We start from the raw sequence: 21,558 nt of genomic DNA on the forward strand, positions 1-21,558 counted from the left end.
TGCTTTAACTAGGTTTCTTTTCTCGTGTTAGTAAATATCTTTCATTTGTTATGCGAAAGACACACAAATGCGGATATAAACACATCAGAATAAGCATGACAAATAACAATCGGGGCACGCTCAAGGTAATCTAAAATGTTGGGTGATATTCTAGGATTTTGCCATCTTTGCCTTTCTTACATAGCCCCCTTACGCTCTGTCCACTTCCAAATTATTCTATGATCTCCTGTGAGATCAGACAGTAGAGATTTTGCTGTCCACTCCCCAGAGAGATCTTAAAACAGGTTTCTTATCTTAAGAATCGAAATACACAATGAAATGGGATAATACCTTCACACTGGTTATACAGCAGTATGCCATGCACCAGCCAAGTTTAGTAGGCACCAATTTGTTTCAGCATTTGATCTGAAAGACAGAGACCAAAATTTGAAGGAGTTGGCAGTTCATTGTTATTTAAACATAAAGGGGCCTATTCTATAATCCTCGATAAGTGGGCGATAAAGGCATGGATCGACAATTCTTTTTGCAGTCCAAAACACATCGCCAGGTGAGCGGCGATAAGACACTTATCTGCATGATTTGAAACTCGTGCAATTATAGAAGCCTCAAGTAGTTTATCTAGAATGGCGAGTTTCCCCCCAAATCCTCACACCAGGAAAAGTTGGTGTGAGGCTGGGGAGAAGTTGCTGAGAAGGCGCAAGAGAGAGGACAGGAAAAAAAATGCATTTTTTCTGAACCGGATTGATGCCGGGAGTCTCAGGAGCTGATACCCATTAATATCAGCACCGGAGGCACCCAGAATGAATCCCATGCAATAAAAATGCATTTACAGGCTACTTCATTACCTTATGCAGTGTGTGTACAGCGCACAGCAGAGTAATGAAGGAGAGCAGGTCTGGCAAAAAATCACTCTTTAATGGGAAGCCATAAAATAGAGGGTTGCAGCCCTTCTACGTGTTTCGTGCAGATTGTGCACTTTATCAAGAAGCGTCATACACGATACACAGAACATTTAAATACAGCTGACTGCCGTTTTGGCGCCAAACCAATGACGTCACTAATTAACATTGACCGATGCGCATCGCTCCTCTAACGCATGCACCGTACAACCAGGTCCAGGAGGAACCCCCACCACAAGGTATAGCCAATCAGCAGCCCCAGGGAGTTACACCCACCTGTGGCTTATGACGAGCCAAGCCACGCGAGATGAGAGACCCCTCTCCGTCCCGTCGGCCCGCGCATGCGCAGAAGAACGAGGCTTAAGCCGATAGTAAACTTCCCTCTGTCTTAACAGTTCACGCATGCGTGGATGAATTGAAATACTACCGTGGTCTCCAATACTGACAGCATACGTGCGCATCCACAGTGCACAAGGCAATCAGTTGAATGAACACACGCAGCTCCCAATACCGAATGACACAAGGTACATAAAAATAAATAAATAAAGATATACATATAAGACAGAGAAAAGACTAATATTCTGCAGTCAGCAGAAACATTTATACAATACATTAAGTGAAAGATACTATCTAGTGATTGAAAAAAAATATTAAAAAGTATATTCCTAAACCAAATATAAAAACACATGTGCAACCCTTCTGATGAAACAGGGATATTAATCATAATTACTATCCAAAATTATATATATATATATATATATAACTGTTTTTTAATTTTTTTTTTATGTCAAAATTATACACTTGATATGATACTGTGTAGTTAATGTGATTATTCTCATAGGGCTATGGTTTCACTTACAACTGTTTTTGTGTCCCAAAATGATGCACATGTGGATTTTATGATTGTGTTTGATCTTAAACCACATCTTGTTTAATGATACCGTGATGTATACATTCATAATATATATGAGAGTAATCACTCAGATATGTTGCTAGACTAATTTCGTAATACTTGAGATTCATATGGCAGACTTTGAGAATTTGATGATAGAGATCTTGACAATAGATGGTTTCTTTGCATTGTCTATGGAGTATGCAATATTTGCTACAACTACTACAATTATTATCATGGTTAGACTTATTCTTCCTTTTGGATAATACATCCACATTGTGTGTGTTTTTTCAATAATAATTTTGGATAGTAATTATGATTAATATCCCTGTTTCATCAGAAGGGTTGCACATGTGTTTTTATATTTGGTTTAGGAATATACTTTTTAATATTTTTTTTCAATCACTAGATAGTATCTTTCACTTTACAGTATGTATTGTATAAATGTTTCTGCTGACTGCAGAATATTAGTCTTTTCTCTGTCTTATATGTATACTGCACCGACACACTTTATTCGAGCAAATACCCAGTATGTACCTGGCAGATACCTGGAATGCGCCGCTCCTCACCTCTGACAAGCCCCGTTGCATTTGCCTTCCCAGCCTGGGTTCATGCCTGGCTGACGGGCGGCTGATCTGTTAAATGATAATGATTAGGATTTAATAGGCTGCAATGCTTCGCGTGTCTACCAGATGGCATAAATTCATGAATTGTAATGCAGTATATATATATATACTGTGCAGTATTGCAGCCAGCGGGAATAAAATGCTTCAATCCCTGCCTGGAAAATAACGCAATGCACTCGGGCAGAAAACAGTCACAAACCTCAATACACCCGGGTATACCCGAATTCGTGGGACTAGCCGAGCTCGAATATTTATTTTTATGTACCTTGTGTCATTCGGTATTGGGAGCTGCGTGTGTTCATTCAACTGATTGCCTTGTGCACTGTGGATGCGCACGTGTGCTGTCAGTATTGGAGACCACGGTAGTATTTCAATTCATCCACGTATGCGTGAACTGTTGAGACAGAGGGAAATTTACTATCGGCTTAAGCCTCGTTCTTCTGCGCATGCGCGGGCCGACGGGACGGAGAGGGGTCTCTCATCTCGCGTGGCTTGGCTTGTCATAAGCCACAGGTGGGTGTAACTCCCTGGGGCTGCTGATTGGCTATACCTTGTGGTGGGGGTTCCTCCTGGACCTGGTTGTATGGCGCATGCGTTAGAGGGGCGATGCGCATTGGTCAATGTTAATTAGTGACGTCATTGGTTTGGCGCCAAAACGGCAGTCGGCTGTATTTAAATGTTCTGTGTATCGTGTATGACACTTCTTGATAAAGTGCACAATCTGCACGAAACACGTAGAAGGGCTGCAACCCTCTATTTTATGGCTTCCCATTAAAGAGTGATTTTTTGCCAGGCCTGCTCTCCTTCATTACTCTGCTGTGCGCTGCACACACACTGCATTTGGATTGTCCTGACCTGAATACAGCTGCACGCTTTGGAGAGAGCTACTGGGGGTCTCGTGAGTACGTTTACCTGGGGCTAACCCAATGAGGAGGGGGAAGTGTCTCTGCACACGTACCCCTACCTTCAGGGTGTTTTAGAGCCCCATTATAGGTTTAGTGCTTTCATTATTCATTAATCATTACCCAGTGCTTGCTCTACTCCCTTTAATATAAGAATATAGGTCCTGGTATTTTTGAGCACCATTCCTCTATCATATGTATGCTTACTTCATTACTTTAGCAGCTAACCGCTAAAGCAATGAAGGGGTTAACTACCAGTGCCATGTTTATTGTGGAATGCGGGGGAGGGTGAAGGTGGTATTGGCTCTTGGTGGGTTTTTAGGCCTTGCAGGGGGATTGTGGATGGAGTTAACCACTTCATTACCTTAGCGGTTAATACTGCTACAGTGGGGTTAACCCCTCCCGCTACAACCCAGTATGCCTAAACATCCTCCCTTGGGGCTACTACCCCCTTCACCCAATCCCTCTACCCACAATAAATACAAATACACACAACAACCCTACTACCCACCTCCTCTACCCGCAACAACCCCCCATTCCCCCTAAACATACAGTACAGTAGTGGGCAAAATTACTATTATCCAGATATGGATAATAGCTAATTTTCCCATTCAAAAGAAAACATTAGCCAGCCAGCATAAATAAAGTAAATAAAACGTTGTACTTACCCCTGCCATCATGAAGGGCATCCTCATCAGCATACTGCAGGTCCATGTCCTCCATTGCCAGCAAGAGTACATGGTAAATACAATCTAATTGCCCCTAACCCCTTTATCAACTTAACGATTAATAACCACTATAGTAATGAAGGGGTTAACCCAACCTCCCACAATACCACCCGGGAGGCCTATCCCCCCACCCCGGGCCCACTATACCCACCCACTACCCACTGATTGGCACAGTGGTTCATCATACCCATATAATATGGGCATGATAAGCCACTATAGCACTCAATGGTCAACTTAATAAAAATCATTAATGCCAAAAATACACAATAATAAAAGAAATACACAAGCACCTAAACACCCCAACAATAAAAGAACTAAAAAGCTTAATAGTACACATGAATAAAACATTTGTATCACCAACGCAGCAAAATAATTACAATTATGTTATTCCAAAACATAAGAATATAATTAAATAAACACCTATCCAACCAATTAAATATATAAAACCACTAACCAACAAGTCAATTAAATAAATAAAAGCACTAGCCTACAAAACTATTAATTAATTTAAACCGCTAACCAACCCTAAAAATGTACTAAAAACCTGCCATCAAAAATTCCAAACAATTTAATCAAAATAATAAACAGAAATAGAAAAAATAACAATCAATTCAAAACAAGTATTTGCCAAAAAATGCATTTCCTGTCACTGTATTTATCTGTACCCCAAAGGAGCACAGATTAATACATTAGCAGTCAATGGGCAATCAAATACGTAAAACTAAATAAATATAATCCAAAACCCTGAAAAAATACATTTATAGACATTCAATATTTTTCTTACCTTTAGAACTCTTCACCCTCCGAATCCTGGCGTTTCAGGAAGGTGAAGTAGATGACACACGATAAGCAACCTCCCATAGTCTCTCCCCCCTGTAGCAGGCATCCTGAGTGAGATCCAGATCCAGTATCCTGTGTGAGGTCAGGTATCCTGCGTAACGATATTTCCAATGGAACGCGGAGCATCAGTGACAGGCAAATTGAGGGGTCGTGACTTCCGGGACGTGACGTCAGTTCCGGGAGAGTCCCGAAGTGAACAGAACGCTGGTCGGAGGAAGAGGGGCACACCGCGGAGTGGAGCCGGGACCGTTGTTAACCAACAGGGGTCTACAGCTCACAAGCGCCCATTACCCCCAACCATAAAGACCAGGAAAGGCATACAGCAAGCTGTGGACAAAGAGACTGCACCCAAGGATTTACAGCTGACCGCATACACAGGACAGGGAAGAACGGAGAATGATGAGACAAGGTAATTAAATTGTATTTGATCTATTTTATTATCGTTTGTGAGTGCACAGTTTTTAATGTTGAATCAATAATATTATATAAAGAAATTGACATTTTCTTGCACGCTTTATTCTTTTTTGCTTTTTGAGGTTTATTGAGGGGGAGTGGTATCCTGACATCTTGGGCTGCATTGGTTAACTGCCTTAAAATACAAGAAATCACTCAAGAGAATATTGTTTAGCATACATTTTATCCCATATATATACTGTAACACTTGTTTCATGTTGACACGTTTGTGAGCACATGAAGGGGTGTTACTTTTAGCATATCTGTGTGTTTGCTGCAAGTCTGCATCTAAAGGGACGCATTAATCAGTGGTTTTTCATTTTTTATGTTTTTTTATGTTTTAAGTATACACATATTTAATTTGTATTACATTTTATTTTGGTAATTACCATCCTATACAGAAATCACACTGAGTATACGATTTATAGGGTGCTTGAGCATACATGTATGTATTAATTACATTATTTAACATCAAGTGGACGCACACCTAGCGCTGGAAATCCGGGATTCGAAGAGAGACATTATTTGTACTTTTGAAACGCGTTGGAAGGTTTGCTGGTACCGCTGAGCCACCGTAGCCGAGGACCAATACGGGTGACGTCATCACGCCGTGAGGATCGTGTGTATTCCAGGAAGCAGCGCTCACAGGAACACTGAATCGGATCCCCGGCAGCAGAGACGACTACATCACCAGGCGAACGGCGAGATCACCGGCCAAGACCACCAAAACCAAGTGCTTATATACTACTTACCTGTGGTGAGTAGGTTTTCAATTTTAGACCAGGCGGAGCAAAGAACGGAACTGTTGGACTAAGTTCCAAATCACAAGAGTGCGGATAGTGCCTAGGCACCTGTCCATCATTCATTTTATCATATTCAATGTATGTTTATTAATTGTAATCCATGGTTTTTTAACCTTGTTATTTTATTAATAAATTGCTCCTTCTTTGTATAATCCTGTTATCCCTTGGGTAATACACCATTGCAGGTCCCCTGCATGTTTTGTCTTGTTCTTTTCTCCTTTTCCTGAGGTCAAAGCTCATCAGAAGAAATTACAAACAAAAATGATATTGGCTGCAAAAGGGTAGATAATTGCACAGTCACATGCTCGTTTACCATAGCAAAACTGCTTTATATTATTATCCCTGTAGCATTCTTTACGAAAAATGTATATACTGTAAAAGGAAACAGACTCTTTAATGATACACTTTATACCAAATATAAAAATGCTTAACATTTTACAACTTTTACATTAATACTTTAATCCACAATTTAACATTCATGTATTTTAGCTTTAAACCTGTTCTTTAATCTGCAATGCAGAAAACCTGGTTTTATTTCATTTTTTTTTTATAGCGCAAACAAATCTACTTCAATTTAATGCCCAAATGTGCAAAATAATGCACTTGGGTCACAAAAATCCAAAGGCAGAATACTGGATTAATAGCACTATAATGTCAGCTACGATAGAGGAAAGGGACCTAGGAGTTATTATTTCAGCTGACTTAAAAGTAGGTGAGCAATGTAACAAAGCTATGCGGAAAGTCAGCAGGATGTTAGGTTGTATAGTGAGTGCTATTAGCAGCAGAAAGAGAAGGTGGTTATGCCACGCTATAGATTAATGGTGAAACCTCATCTAGAGTAATGTATTCAATTCTAGAGACCATATCTCAGGAATTACATAAATTAATTGGAGATTGTGCAAAAAAGGGCTACTGAGATGGTGCATGATCTACTGCACAAGACTTTTCCGGAAACCCATGTTATTTGTACTGCCCTTGGGATGAATAATTCTTTTGAAAGCTCTTTGTATAATCCCCGAATATATTTGTATATAGTTATCATATCCCCTCTTAGATGCCTCTTTTCTAATGTAAACAAATCTAAATTAGCTAGCCTCTCCTCATAAATCAGATTTCCTTCCCCTTTATTAATTGGTGGCCTTCTCTGCACTTTTTCTAGTTCCATCATGTCTTTTTCATTTTGTGGTCCCAAAATGCACTTCATATTCAAGGTGTGGTCTTACTAATGTTTTATAAAGGGGCATCATTTTATTTAGTTCCCTTCCATCCATTCTCCGTTTAATGCAAGCTAAGTTCTTATTTGCCTTTGCAGCTACTGCATGACACTGGGCACTATTGCTAAGTCTGGTGTCTACTAGCACTCCTAAATCCATCTGCATCAATTTCACCCACTTTTTCTCCATTTAATTTGTAAGTCGCTTGTTTATTCTGGTTTCACAAATGTGAAACCTTACATTTATATGTAAAAAAAGAAAGATGAAAGTTCATAGTGTGATACAGTATAAATATATATAAAGGATAAATATAGTGTTAGAGGAAGCTCACTCACAAAGTGAAAAAGTTAAAATTGCATAGTGTGTGTAACTGGTGATGGTTTTACCGGACATCCATTTGTCTCAGTGGATCTTTAAAGATACCACCAGTTCTTGATAATTGGTGCCAAATCAGTGTCTTAGGTGCCTATTCTAGTAGCTTCGATAAGTGAGTTATCGACCGTTTTTGGCACCTCGTGTGAGTTTGCATGTGTAGCTTTTCACTCAAAAACTGCTTCTTCCCGATCGGTCGCGCTCCCGCTCTTGCTTAGACAAGCCATGCGGTAGCTCAAAAAATGCTCAAACTCGCATTTTTTGCCAGATCAAGCTATTCAGGTACTGTAGCTCCGAGATTCACATTGTGGCTGCAACTTGCACATTTGGCGAGATGGGATCCGTAAAGCGACTATTTTTGGATGGAAGTCGGATGGAGACCCCCTGCTTCAATCCTATGTAATAAAAACAACTTTACAGACAGCTTCATTACCTTAGCGCTAATCACTAAGTTAATGAAGGAGTTGAATACCAGTGCCTGGGGGGGTAGAGGGGGTGGGTGAAGGCTGGATTTGCCCAGGGTGAGTGTTAAGGCTTACCGGGAGGGTTGCGGGAGGAGTTAACCCCTTCATTACCTTAGAGGTTACTACCAATTAGCTAATGAAGGAGTTAACCCCTCCCACTACCTACCCACCTGGTAGGCCTAAACACTCACCACGGGCCAAATACACCCTTCATCAACTACAAACCCCCAATAAACATTAAAATACAATACAACAACCAATACTAACCAATACACCCATTGATTGCCTGTGTGGTTACCTATGCTCTCAATGGGAGCCAAGATAACCCCAATGGCAATGAATGGGCACCGAGTTTCAGCGTTACATTTCCACCTTCTGAGTGAAGTCGGGCGTTACACTTCCCTCATTCTTCACAATGCAAAACTTCTTCATTTTAACGCCACTCATTCTATCAAACACATAGCAGTGCCATCCGCTATCACATTCTGCTTTTCATGCCGGGATAAAACTAATTCCATGTTAGATGGGTTGATATGGGTAAATGACACTTTATCTACTGTACAAACATATGAAAGTTTTTTTTATAAATCCTATACTTAAGAGCATTAGTGGGAGTGCTCAGTAAATGTATCAAAATACTTTATAATCTGTATCGCCCTTTGTTTAGAGATCTCTGACATGTGCTTAAAGCTGCAGAACACGAATGTCCTAAATGGGACATTTGGTCACAGTCATCTCGCCGTGGCAAGTCCCCGCTGGTGTTTAGCCACAGAGGGACCTTCTGCCACAGCCGCTCTGACGCTAGACCCTCAGCTGCCGGCTGCTTCTACGATAAGATAAGTTTTAGGTTAGTATGTTACCTTTAGGGGTTTTAGTGGTTAGGGTAAGGGTAAACTTTAGGGGTTTTAGTGGTTAGGGTAAGGGTAAACTTTAGGGGTTTTAGTGGTTAGGGTAGCAGGTTACCTTTAGGGGTTTTAGTGGTTAGGGTAAGGGTAAACTTTAGGGGTTTTAGTGGTTAGGGTAGCAGGTTACCTTTAGGGGTTTTAGTGGTTAGTGTAAGGGTAAACTTTAGGGGTTTTAGTGGTTAGGGTAGCAGGTTACCTTTAGGGGTTTTAATGGTTAGGGTAGCAGGTTACCTTTAGGGGTTTTAGTGGTTAGGGTAGCAGGTTACCTTTAGGGGTTTTAGTGGTTAGGGTAGCAGGTTACCTTTAGGGGTTTTAGTGGTTAGGGTAGCAGGTTACCTTTAGGGGTTTTAGTGTTTAGGGTAGGGGGTTAACTTTAAGAGTTTTAGTGGTTAGAGTAAGGGTTAACTTTAGGGGTTTTAGTGTTTATGGTAGGGGGTTACTTTTAGGGGTTTTAGTGTTTAAGGTAGGGGGTTAACTTTAGGGGGTGTAAGTGGTTAGGGTAGGGGGTTAACTTTAGGGGGTGTAAGTGGTTAGGGTAGCGGGTTAACTTTAGGGGTCTTCGCAGTTAAGGTAAGGGGTTAATAGTAGGGATTTTAGGGTAAGGGATTAAGGTTTTAAGGAAAGAGGTAGCATTAGTATTGGGGTTTAAGATTAGGAGGTTTTAACGTAAGGGCTAAGTTTAGGGATTTATTTTAGCAGCAAAGATGTCGGCGGCTGTGTGCCCCTGCAGCGAGGTCACTTGCGGGGAAATGCCGGTAGAGCTTTGAATTATATATATATATATATAATATTACATTTAATTACAGGATTGAAGCAGTGGGTCTTCAGAGCAGAACTGTTTTAATGTCAGCTCCAGGGACCCCCTGCTTCCTGAGATATTTACCTCCGTAGTAGTGCTGGTATCTCTGTAGTCAGAGAAACTGTGTGCCTATCATAATGGCGGCTTTACATTTCCCGGGTAGAGCTGGCCAATAGGAAGCTGTGATGTCACCTGTTGTTGCTTCCCATTGGCCAGCATCACCAGGACATTTAAACTGGATAGAGATACCGGCACGCTACGAGGTAAGTAAGTATCTCTTCATGGTTTGACACACATTTATGATTTGGTGCAATAATATATATGATTTCAAGGTATTGTGCCTTTTTTCTAGCTAACATAATTACTTTACATGATGACAATATATTATATTTAATTGCTTAATTATTTTGTATGTATTGTTCTTGAATTACTGCATGCATTGACTTCAATTTGTTAGCAATATGTTCATGAAGATATAGGTATAGTTTATTAATACAATCAATAATGTTTCAACAAATTGTCTTTAGTCAAATGTATTACCATTCTTACTCCCTTGTCTCTCTGGCCCCCCTTATCTCTCCTGCCCCCCTTGACTTTCCTGGTTCCCCTTTGTCTCTACTGAACCACTTGTCTTTCCTGCCCCCCCCCCCCAATGTTTTTCCTACACCACATGTCTTTTCTGACTCCCCCTTGACTTTCCTGCTCCCCACATTGTCCCTCTTGCCCCCCCCCCTTGTCTTCATGCCTCTCCCTTATCTTCCCCCCCTTGTCGCAAGGAAATTGAAAGATTAATTTATGAAACTTTTAATCATTTCTTTGAAAAAATTTGCGTGGAAAAAGTTGAAGACTGGAAATTGGTGGCGCGAAATGAACACTGCTTGAGCATTTAGCGCAGGGAATGTAATGTGCGCTGCGCACGAGAAAGGGAGATGTCTTAATTCCTTCATCAGAGAGGTAAAGAGAACATTTGCAGATAGTGGTTTGGACTTGCAAAAGAGGGGATACATTGGCATGCTGCAAGCAATGCTTTGACCAAACAATTTAACTAAATGACCCTCACTTATGAGAAGAAAAACAGATTTAACTATATAATTTGTCATATTGGATGTAGCACTGGGCTATACATTGCTTTAACTTTGGATGAACCTTTTATGCTTTTTTCTGATTTTCAAAAATTGCTCCTGATGTGTTAAATCATACATGGACAAAACCCCTACTGTATATATTTTGAAACCTCGCATCTACAGAAGTAATGGGTTTCATTGCCCTCTCTGGCATGATATTTGGATATATATTGTCGGTTATTCCGTGTTAACCACATTGTCACTGCATCCTACAGTAAATAACTGTAATATTCTGCATTTTGACAGCATGTTTGGCTATCTGGTAAACACCGTCATGCACTACACCTCTATGTATGTATGTGACAGTGAATGTGTATGTATGTTTAATGTATGATTACATTTCTGCATTTGTTTGTGATTGATTCAGAGATTGATATTGAACTTTTGTGCATACATCCTACTGTAACTAACGTTTACCATTTTATTCCTGTCTGATTTTCTTATTGTCAATGATCTTTTGCAGACATTTGATATGTCTTCGCATTTCTGATTTACTAGTCTCTCTAGGATGGGTTGTTATATTAGGGAAGCTCAGGACAGTAACATTCTACTTCAGAGGTTCATTCATTTCTGTTGAATGTAATATACATTAAAAATGTTGTAATTGGTGTCATTACACTGTATTCACTTAATCAGCATTTGTGACCTAGCTTTGGTTTCTTTCTTATATTATAGATTTCATTATATTATAGAGACTCTGCTCGTAACCCCCCCCCTTGAAAATGTCATCTTTATAAGTGCTAAGATGCTTTAACTTCAAGAAAAATCTTATACACAATCATGTGACCCATCAGATGAAAATGTACAACTCTAAACATAAAAGGAATTGGATGCAATCAGTTCACAACCTCTGACACGTCACATAAAGTAAGGCAGAAAAGTAGCAGCATGTATTTTCATATCAAGAAGACTAAATACAGTAGATGCATGTCACAGGCTAAAAGGGGTTTATTAATATTGATTCAATTAATAAAAATACCAAGTGTATAGTACACTCATTGTAAGTTGTGACACTAAGAGGGTTATTGGTCCCTAATTATACTGTACCAACATGAGGGTAGTTGCGTGCACAAAGATTTTAAAACCTTACATGTCTCTTTTACATGTGTACTGTTACAGAATGCTTAGCAGGCTATATCACAATGAAAGAAAATCTAAAAACAAAAAATCAGGGTTAATCATTCCAAGTAATGTATACATGTGTGCTGCCATGTTCAGTGTTCTGCATCGCTCTACTGTTCAACTGTCTCATTGTGATGTCATTTATGACTCTGTCTGTGATAAGGACCACTTGGTAATAGAGATGGAGAACTTATTAAAGTTCAAAACGCAAACATTTGCTCACAGTTTTGTTAGTGTTCGTCTGAGCGCTTTTGCTTACAAATTCCCACGAAAGCTTACAGTATAAATCTTTTAAAAAGGTTTGTGCATGTAATTATTGTGACTGTATTTTTCACACTCAGACACAAGCACAAAATTAAATTTGTGCAACAAACGTTTGCACAAGCAAAGTAAAATAAGTAAAAGAGGGGTGTTTTTTTTTTCAAAATTAAACATGTCCAAGAATATGCAATCTTACGAAGATATGACAATTTTGCAGTGCAGTCAAACTTTGGCGAAAACTTTGCCCATCTCTACTTAATTACAGCAGGAGGAAGTGTTTGAAAGGAGTGTCGTTTTAATGTAATGTTTGCAATTGACATTGAGTTTCTTTAGCAGTAACATATTACCAGAGCTAGAAGCATATATTCTGCTAGACATTAATTTAGTTACATTATATCTTCTTGCAATCTAAGTAGAGATAAAAGTTATCCTCTAGCTCAGCTCTGTGCAAACTTCTTGATCTGCGCCCCCCTACCCGGGAGCTGCAGCGTTTGCGCCCCCCTCTCCCAAGGACTTTGCATCAAATGACGTCGCGGGTCATGTGATGTCACGTGACCCAGCCGCGTCATTTGCCGCTTGTTGCCATGGTGACGCGTGACATCACATGACCCCGCGGCATCTTTGGACGCTGTGTTGCCATGGCGATGTGTCGCGAAAACCCGCAGAGAGCAGGTAAGTGAGTTACAGAGGCCTCACGCCTCCCCCGGCATTTAATTTAAATGCCTTAGGGAAGAGCGCGGGGCCTCTGTAACCACCCGCCCCCTCCCTACAAGTTCTCCCGCCCCCCCTGTGGGGCACGCCTCCCAGTTTGTGCACCGCTGCTCTAGATTATAAACTTTCCCAAGCAGGGCCCTCGTTCCCGTTTGTATCTGTTTGCACTTGTTTGTCCTTACGTGGTATGTCACTCTGTTTATGTAAATATCAAATCTCTTTACCCCCATTGCGGAAAATGTTGGCACTTTACAAATAAACGATAATAATGTGGACTGCTTATCAAAGTAATTTTCCCTTTTTTCCCAATGTGTGTCAACTTGTGATTTTGGATTGGTGATAGAAGAATTTACCAGATACAAATATCATAGGGATGTGTATACAATTCTGTGTCTTGGTGTGACACTTTTCGGTTTTATATGTATCAAAATTCACTGCCAAGTCTAAATTGGAGTAAACCCCTCTGAATTACAATCTCCATCAAATATAATATGAGACATAGTTAGGGATGTGTAGCTGAATGTCTAGATGCCCCTTTAAAATATGCCCTTTATACATAGCCCCAAAAATATGTACTTGAGGATTATATCCATAGTGCTCTTGGAGCACCAAGTGATCATTATAAATTCTCCATTCATGCCGCTTCTTTTTATTCTCCATCTGAATATTTATGCTGGTCCAAGTGAATTAGGTCTTTGTAAAGTGGCTTTAAAATACTTTAATTGGATTTGCTCACAAAAAGGTCTTTGAACACCTTTTTTTAGGATCTTCACTGTATTTCACTTACTAAGTGCAGGCTAAAGTAGAGTCAGATCTCTTTTTAGATGAACTTAAATTGACTATACAATACATTTTCATTCACAATAACACTGAGATAAAAACGATAAGTTCTGACCATGGTGTCACCGAACCAAATTATTCATATGTAATGTAAAATGTTACAGAAAGCGATTTTGTAAGATTTTAAGGTTATGGTTTAAAAGTTACTTTGAAGTTCAGACACATAATACAAATTCATTTTCAATAATTTGGGACATACTGTACTTTAAGTAGCTAGACTTTTTGAGGAAAACTAAAACCTTCAACCCGTATTTGCCCATTCTGATGTTAAAATTCTGAGAGCTTCAATGAATGCGGAATAGGTCACACACTTGAATGGTATTGGGAATTAGCTGCTCTCAAATGCAACAATTAGCTTGAACTCCTCAGTGTGCTACAAATCATCCCAAGGACTATACTGAAGTGGAACATAAATGGTACTAGTTTTTTTTAGATCTCTTAAAGGTGCAGAACAGTTACAACCAACGAAAGCTAATCATATCTGTATGTGTATGTAACGGTGTTTTCCCTGGGCCCTTCTGATCCTGACCCATATGTAAGAAAATCCCCCAATTACATGGATGTGATATGTGGTGCACCTGCTGGCAACAGGACTCCTGAGTTTCCCACTGGGTTGGTATTGGGGAAGTATCACCATGACAGGCGTCTGAGGTAGTGTGCTCTGAGTCCTACTCACATCTGGAACAGCGCCTCCACCCCATCAGGATCTCTGCGGCAGCAGGGGGAAGTATCTGATGGGGAACTCCTTCTTGGTGCATCCTCCTGCAGAATAACTCCACACTCACACAGGAGGGATCTTTTGAACCAGGGCATCTTTAATGTCATCTCCATAGGCAGACTGCCCCTCATAGTGGTCATACTTAGCCGCACATTGTCAGGCTGACCATCTTGAGGAAGGTTTCTTCTGCTCCTCCACTCTAATCAGCTTGGTTATTCCACCTCTCCCCTAAGGGAGACCACAGGTGTGCCAGAACCCTGGGCACAGTGTGTAAGCAGCTTGTCTCTCTGCCACTTCAGCTGCACAGCCACACAGCTCTTGCATCAGACACCTGCACTGTCTGGATCTCATCTCACACACTGCAACACTGTTGCAGACACTTGAACAACTAACTTCAGGAAGTGCTGTGTAATATATCAGCTTCCAGAAAGACCCACCTCTGTGTCACTAATAGTGGACACAGAGCATGCTGTCACTTCCTTTGCTACTATCTTACACATCACAGGGGTTGAGGGCAAACCTCCATGATGACTACTGGCAACCCTGCCCTTTTAACAGGAGTTACTGCCAGCATGAGAAAGATATGTACACCATTTTTACACATGGCTACATGTACTTTAAGTTAAAACGAGCGATAGAGGCCTTAAAAAATATATCTGGAAAAGTACTTAGTTTATCCTTGTAATCTCACATTAAATATATTATGGTGAGTAAAAAAGTGACAAAAACCCTCCACTGTACAGCATACAGCAAATAAAAATATCAGTGAGCACATTCTCGGACTAGGGATTCATTCAGCTAGGGATTCTGGGAAACGACGTGCAAATGTGCACACAGTGTCACCTTTTGCTTCATTTTAACATGGACCCCTATACAGTAAGCCAGGGGTCCATGTATGTCTCCTGCATTACACAGCTCTTCAGCACAGCCTGGGTTAAAGAAGGGCATTGCCAGTAAACGTACTCACAGACAGTTGTTTCGACCTTTTGGGTCTCACCAATGAGATTTGAAGCAAAAGGTGACACATTTGTATGTTATTTCCCAGAGTCCCTAGCTGCCGTGGAAGCATTGTATGCTAGGAGTTAATGGTGAAAAGCAGGGCTGAGACATGTGAATGTGCTCGCAAGTGATATTTTTATTTGCTCCTTGTAATCTGTAATTTAGATTAAGTTGTATTTATTCCCCCCCTTATTTTAATGCCCTTTCCTAATTGGTACTGAGACAGGGAGGGTTTGTCCATAAATCTGGTTACCTTAATAGTGAAGTGGCAGAAACAAGGTTTTCAAAGAGTCATCACTCACCTATTAAATTAAATTAAATCAGTAGCTCAATTTAATTATACTTGTGTTTCCTCATTGAAGATCTCAAAGGGGTGTAATAATATAATAAGTGAATATTTTCTGCTAGGATATAATCATCAATTCCCTTCACTATAGTAATATAAAAACAATGTTTAAAATGTGATGTAACCATAAAACTGCTGTTAGTTACATTATGTGCAGTTTATCAGTTTTTGGTTTATATTCATACATTTCCCTTTTTTTTTTTAACTTGTATTTTTTTAATTGTTTTTCCAAACTGAAAACAAAGGGAAAAACAAAAGAGAGGGGGGAGGGGTGGAGAGCGGGTACAGAAAATAAGAAGGTGTGGGGGGAAGGGGTGGTAGGGTGTCATCTATCATACGCTCCTCGTAGGAAGCGTGTATACAATTACACTTGAAACATCCGTAATCAGAACTAAGTCAGTTTACCCAATAATGATTTCCTTATTTCGTCGGTCCTATTGGATTTTTCCAAATGTATGTCTCCCATGGATTCCATGTTGTCAGGAAGGTGTGGTGTCGGTCATGGATCAGGCTTGTGAGTCTCTCCATTGTCATTATATAGTTTATCTTGTGGAATACCTCGGTGATAGGGGGGGGGGGTCGTTCTGCTTCCAGTGTTTAGCTATTAGTGTTTTGGCAGCTGATAGGATCTGTGTTATCAAGTAGTCTATTTTTCTCTCTAGGCCCTCGTTGGGTTTTAGTAGGAGCACTGTTTCTATGTTCCAGGGTAGGTCCAGGCCTGTTACCCCTTCTATTAGCCGTCTGAATCTCCCCCAAAAAAGGATTATCTTAGGGCAAGACCACCATATGTGCTTAAATGTGCCTATTTGGCCGCAGTTACGCCAACACATAGGAGAGGTTAGTGGGAAAAAAGAGTGGAGGCGCGCTGGGGTATAGTACCATCTGTGTAGGACCCTCAGATTTGTTTCCCTGATTGTTGAGCACCGAGAAGCCCTGGCTATCCTTTCGTATATTTCTTCCCAATCCTCTTCTTCTAAGGGGTTCCCAATATCGCGTTCCCAGTCCGATATGTTTTTTCTTTTTTGGCCTTCATTTTGTTTCAATAGTGTCTGATAAAATTAGGCAATCGTCCCCCTGTTGTAGTGTCCCCTTTGGAACAGACTCTCAAAATTGGTGAGTGGTCTGTTCCAGGTGTCGCCGGGCTGTATTGAGGTGTAAAGTGGGCCAACTGCATATATTGGAATATTTGTGTACTTGAAATATTGTATTCCTCTCTTATCCCCATAAATGATTTGATCTTGCCTCCTCTTTGCATGTTTCCTAGCTTGGATAATCCTTTCTCATCCCATTGTTTAAAGATGTTCGAGGTATGTGCTGGGGTGAATTCAGGGTTAGATCTGATTGGTGTTAGGGGCGATGGAATGGAGGAGATTAGCTTGTGTTTGCAGTTTTTATCCCAGATATTCAAGGAGTGTAGTAAGACTGGATGATTTCTATAGCTTGGCTGCCTATTTGCCTTATTTACCCATAGGAGAGATGCATTCCGCATACCCAGCTTCCGACCTCTCTATGTCCACCCACAGTGTTTTTCCTGGGGCTGCGGACCAATAAATTAGTGGGCTTAGTCTGGCTGCTTCATAGTATTTAGCTATGTCTGGTTGACCCAGACCTCCCCGGGTCAGGGGGAGGATCATCAATTTTTTCTTGATTCTGGATTTTCTCCCATTCCAGATTAATTTAGTTATCGCTCTTTCCAGGTCTCTTATTACATAGATTGGGACGGTTACTCGAAGCATTTGGAATAGGTAGAGTATTCTGGGTAGCAAGTTCATTTTTACTGATATAATCTTGCCCGACCAGGATATCTGGTATCTTGGATTGCAGATAGGAAAAAGCAGGCACCAAATACACAGGATCAAAAAAGAAGGGAAATCCAAAAAGAGCGTGTGCCCATTAAAACCATATTTAATGGATTCTTACAAAAATAATAACAGCAGCATTACGGGGTGTAAAGCCCCCCACCAACGTGTTTCGAGCGCAAGCTCTTTTTCAAGGTGACTAAAGGTACTCACCCAGCCTTCAGGCTGTACTTAAGGGCAGGACCACCCTAAAGTTAGTAGTGTCCTTTCCCTCTGACGATTCCATGAGTTTACACTGATGTAAAAAAAAGTTAGCAATCAAAGGCAGACGATTTATTGTCCTGTCTATTTATTTACCATTCTCTCTGCCATTCCTTTCCTCCATCATCTGCCTTAGAGTGTAGAACCCTTGTAGCCAGCGATAGACACAATGTTCTTTAAAATCTTTAGTGACTTTAGACACTGTAACCCTTTTGAAGACTAATAGATCTTTCCTGTATTTGTCTGCCTAATCAGTCAATCTATGCCGCAGCACTTATAGTGATATGAGCTATTGCATGTAATCTACACTTTCTTGCAGTGAAAATGAGATGATCCAGCTGGCAGAGGCTGATTACAAGTCCTGCAGGCTGTAGGAGGTGGGGGGAGTAGGATGACATTTATAAAAGTCCAAAGGGCCAGGCAGCTGCCACATTGAGAACATTTATTAATGCCCTAAAGGCAATGAAGGGGTTAAATCCCTGTGTTGACTTCCTTCCAAGTTCCAGATCCTCTGTACAAAATTATCCGTCTTAGCTTCAAGGCTCTCCACACTGCTTCTCACTACATACTATATCATCTTTGATTTGTCGCTATGCCCAGTGCTCAATGAAGCATTTCAGTAACCTGTACTAATCACTACTGCCCCGCACTCGCAGTTGCACTTACAAACTATCATTGTCAAGCACTGCTACTAATACACTTACACCTTTATCTGCTGTCAATGTAAGTCTCATAACATACCACTTAGATTGTAAGCTCTCCAGGACCGGAATTTCCTATTCTATTGTCTGATTTTATGTTTGTTTCAAAATTCCCTGTAATGTATTGTCTCTTTTGTAAGGCGCTGCACACATTGGTGGTGGAGCAATATAAATAGTAATATACACACTTACACTGGCGACACACTTTATTGAAGTGTGGCCAGTTCCGCAAGCCGGGAGATTTCCCGGCTTGCAAGTGGCAGCCCCTCGGCGTGCCGCGCGTCTCCGATGCGCGGTCACGCGTCATCGGGTGCCTGCGCCCCCTGCACGCGCGTCCAGGGCTCCCCGAGGGAGCCCTGGTGTCCCGCGATGTGGGGGACGGCGGCAGGGGGTTCCGGGGGACCCGGCGGACCCGGAGAGGAGAGGGGGAAGCCGCGATCGGCGGGCCTCTCCTCCGCTGCTTCGGCGCGCGCCCGGCAACATCCAGCGCGCGCCAGGTAACTGCTGCGGCCAAGAACGGGCAAATGCTTGAATAAACTCGGCCGCAGCAGTACAGATACTCTAAAGCAGACATTATTACCACATTAATTCAGAATATCGTGTTAAATATTGCATGTGTTAAAGACGTAACGCCATAGTTTTCAATGGCACTTTGTAAGAGATGTGTGCAGAGGTACATTTAATGGAGACCGATTAGGGTGAAATGATATATTGGCTTTATTGCGCCTGTTCCTTTAACAAGGAAAAACATACAAAAAGAAACAAAATAAAGGCCTACTCAACTTTGGAGAATAACTAAACCTTTACTCCAGCCCTTTCTAACTGGGTGGGTAGTTAAACTGGTTACCACCCTAAACATATAAATATATACAACAGTCCAACATCTGTTCTCTTATCTTTTTCTGTTGTTGCTGTAGGGGAAGGCCTATCTGTTCTCCTGGGTCAGCATCCTTGTGTGCTATTGCACTCTGCGTCCAGGTCTTGGGTCCTGTCCAAGGGTCTTGGTCCCCTTGTCTTGCTGTCAGCATACAGTTCTTTTGTGTGCATCAAGAAATCATATTTTCCTCAGGTTAGCCCAGTTGTGGTCTAAGGAAATCTCTGTTTTCCTTTCTGCTTATGTCAGCCCAAATGTGAGCTAAGGAATCTACCTCCTGTGTCTCACAAGGTTTTTTTTACAGCGCTCTCATTAGTCCAGGTGGAGACTAGTTAATTGAGTGGCTGTTGTTAACTATCTCTCTGCTGGATTCACATAGCTCTGATTATGCATTATTTAAACAGGGATATGTCATTACATTACATTAAAAGCATCTGCACATACAACTCAATTTTTCACAAACAGAAACACTTCCTCCATATTCACTATAAATTGCTCTTCATTATCGCAATGGGAGAGGGTCTTTATATCTGCAGAAAAACAACCCCCAGATTCACAGGGACTGAATATTTAAATAAAAAACAACAGGAATCAAAATGCAATCATTAAATGACATTTATTTATCATAAACTCCACACTGCATAACTGTGGAAGAAAACAATACCGGATTTGCCAAGGGGAAAAAAATCCATCAGCAAAGTAATTTATTTTTTCATAATCCTGGTGCAGTTGTTTTACACACATATTTTAGCTGGCCGAGTATGAAATATTTCTTCTGAAAAAAAAAGATTAATGGTATATGATGTGAAATGTTTTAGAGGATTTATAATTAACTAAGCAAAGGATTCCAGGATAATTTTTACGGTGTCCATTAAGCAATATGTTTATAAATGCATATTAAATGGTTTCATTAGCAGTAAATAAGAGCAAGACATATTTGATATGAAAGTAAGTTTAATTAAAAATTGATATCGTAATTACATTGGATTCACTTTTTAAATTTAATTTCACAAATATTTATTTTGTTTGGAAGAACATCTGCTATCAAAAATGTTGGGAAAAGCCGTTTAAGCCATATGGTGAGTTCCTACTGTATTTAATTTGAAACCAGAGTTATTTGGGATAGAGTGTGTGTTTAAGGTACAGTACAGTATTAGGTCTCAGGAGTTGACTAATGTTCCAGGCTGGATTTGTCATACTAGTTATGAAAAGAGATGATTGGGTCAATTGGTTGTATTCCCAAAAATGATCAAATCGACAGTCATATGATTAAGAGATAACAACTAAGTTACTGTGCCTTGGACTTGGAGTGAGACGTTAGTCAATGTCCAATGATTGCTGCAGTCAAACTAGACTGTTATTGTACTGTACTGTATCTGTCACATATGACTTTTTGCCTTTCCAACCTACAGCCACAATCTCCACCTACCAATATTTAAAAAGCTTTGTGTGGGAGATTTGGGTTGAAAGTGAAAGAGATTTTTAAACCTTCTATTGTCTTGTAGTGGGATGAGATTGTTAACTAAAATTCAGGAGTATGGAGTCTCCCTCCATACTTAGGGATCAGTATGGCTATTACCTCTGCTGTTAACTTGGAGTCCACATCCAAAGCTATCTCTGAGGCCTAGCATCGTTATCTCCCTTCCCTGTTTCCTGACATCATTGGTTTTTAACCCTTTCACCCTCTTAAGTGAAAGTGTCCTACTCTATCTGTCATAACTACTTTCTCAAGCAAGTAGTCAATACGAGAATGACTAAATGAAGAACTGAAGATTAAAAAGATGTAATTATTATTGTTATTTTTATTATTATTATTATTATTATTATTAATATGGTATATATAGAAATTGCCCAATTTCACCTTGTTACTCTCCCAGATAAATTATCTCATCTATATACCTCCGC

This window comes from Ascaphus truei, chromosome 1 (genome assembly GCF_040206685.1).
Source record: "Ascaphus truei isolate aAscTru1 chromosome 1, aAscTru1.hap1, whole genome shotgun sequence".
NCBI classification, from domain to species: domain Eukaryota; kingdom Metazoa; phylum Chordata; class Amphibia; order Anura; family Ascaphidae; genus Ascaphus; species Ascaphus truei.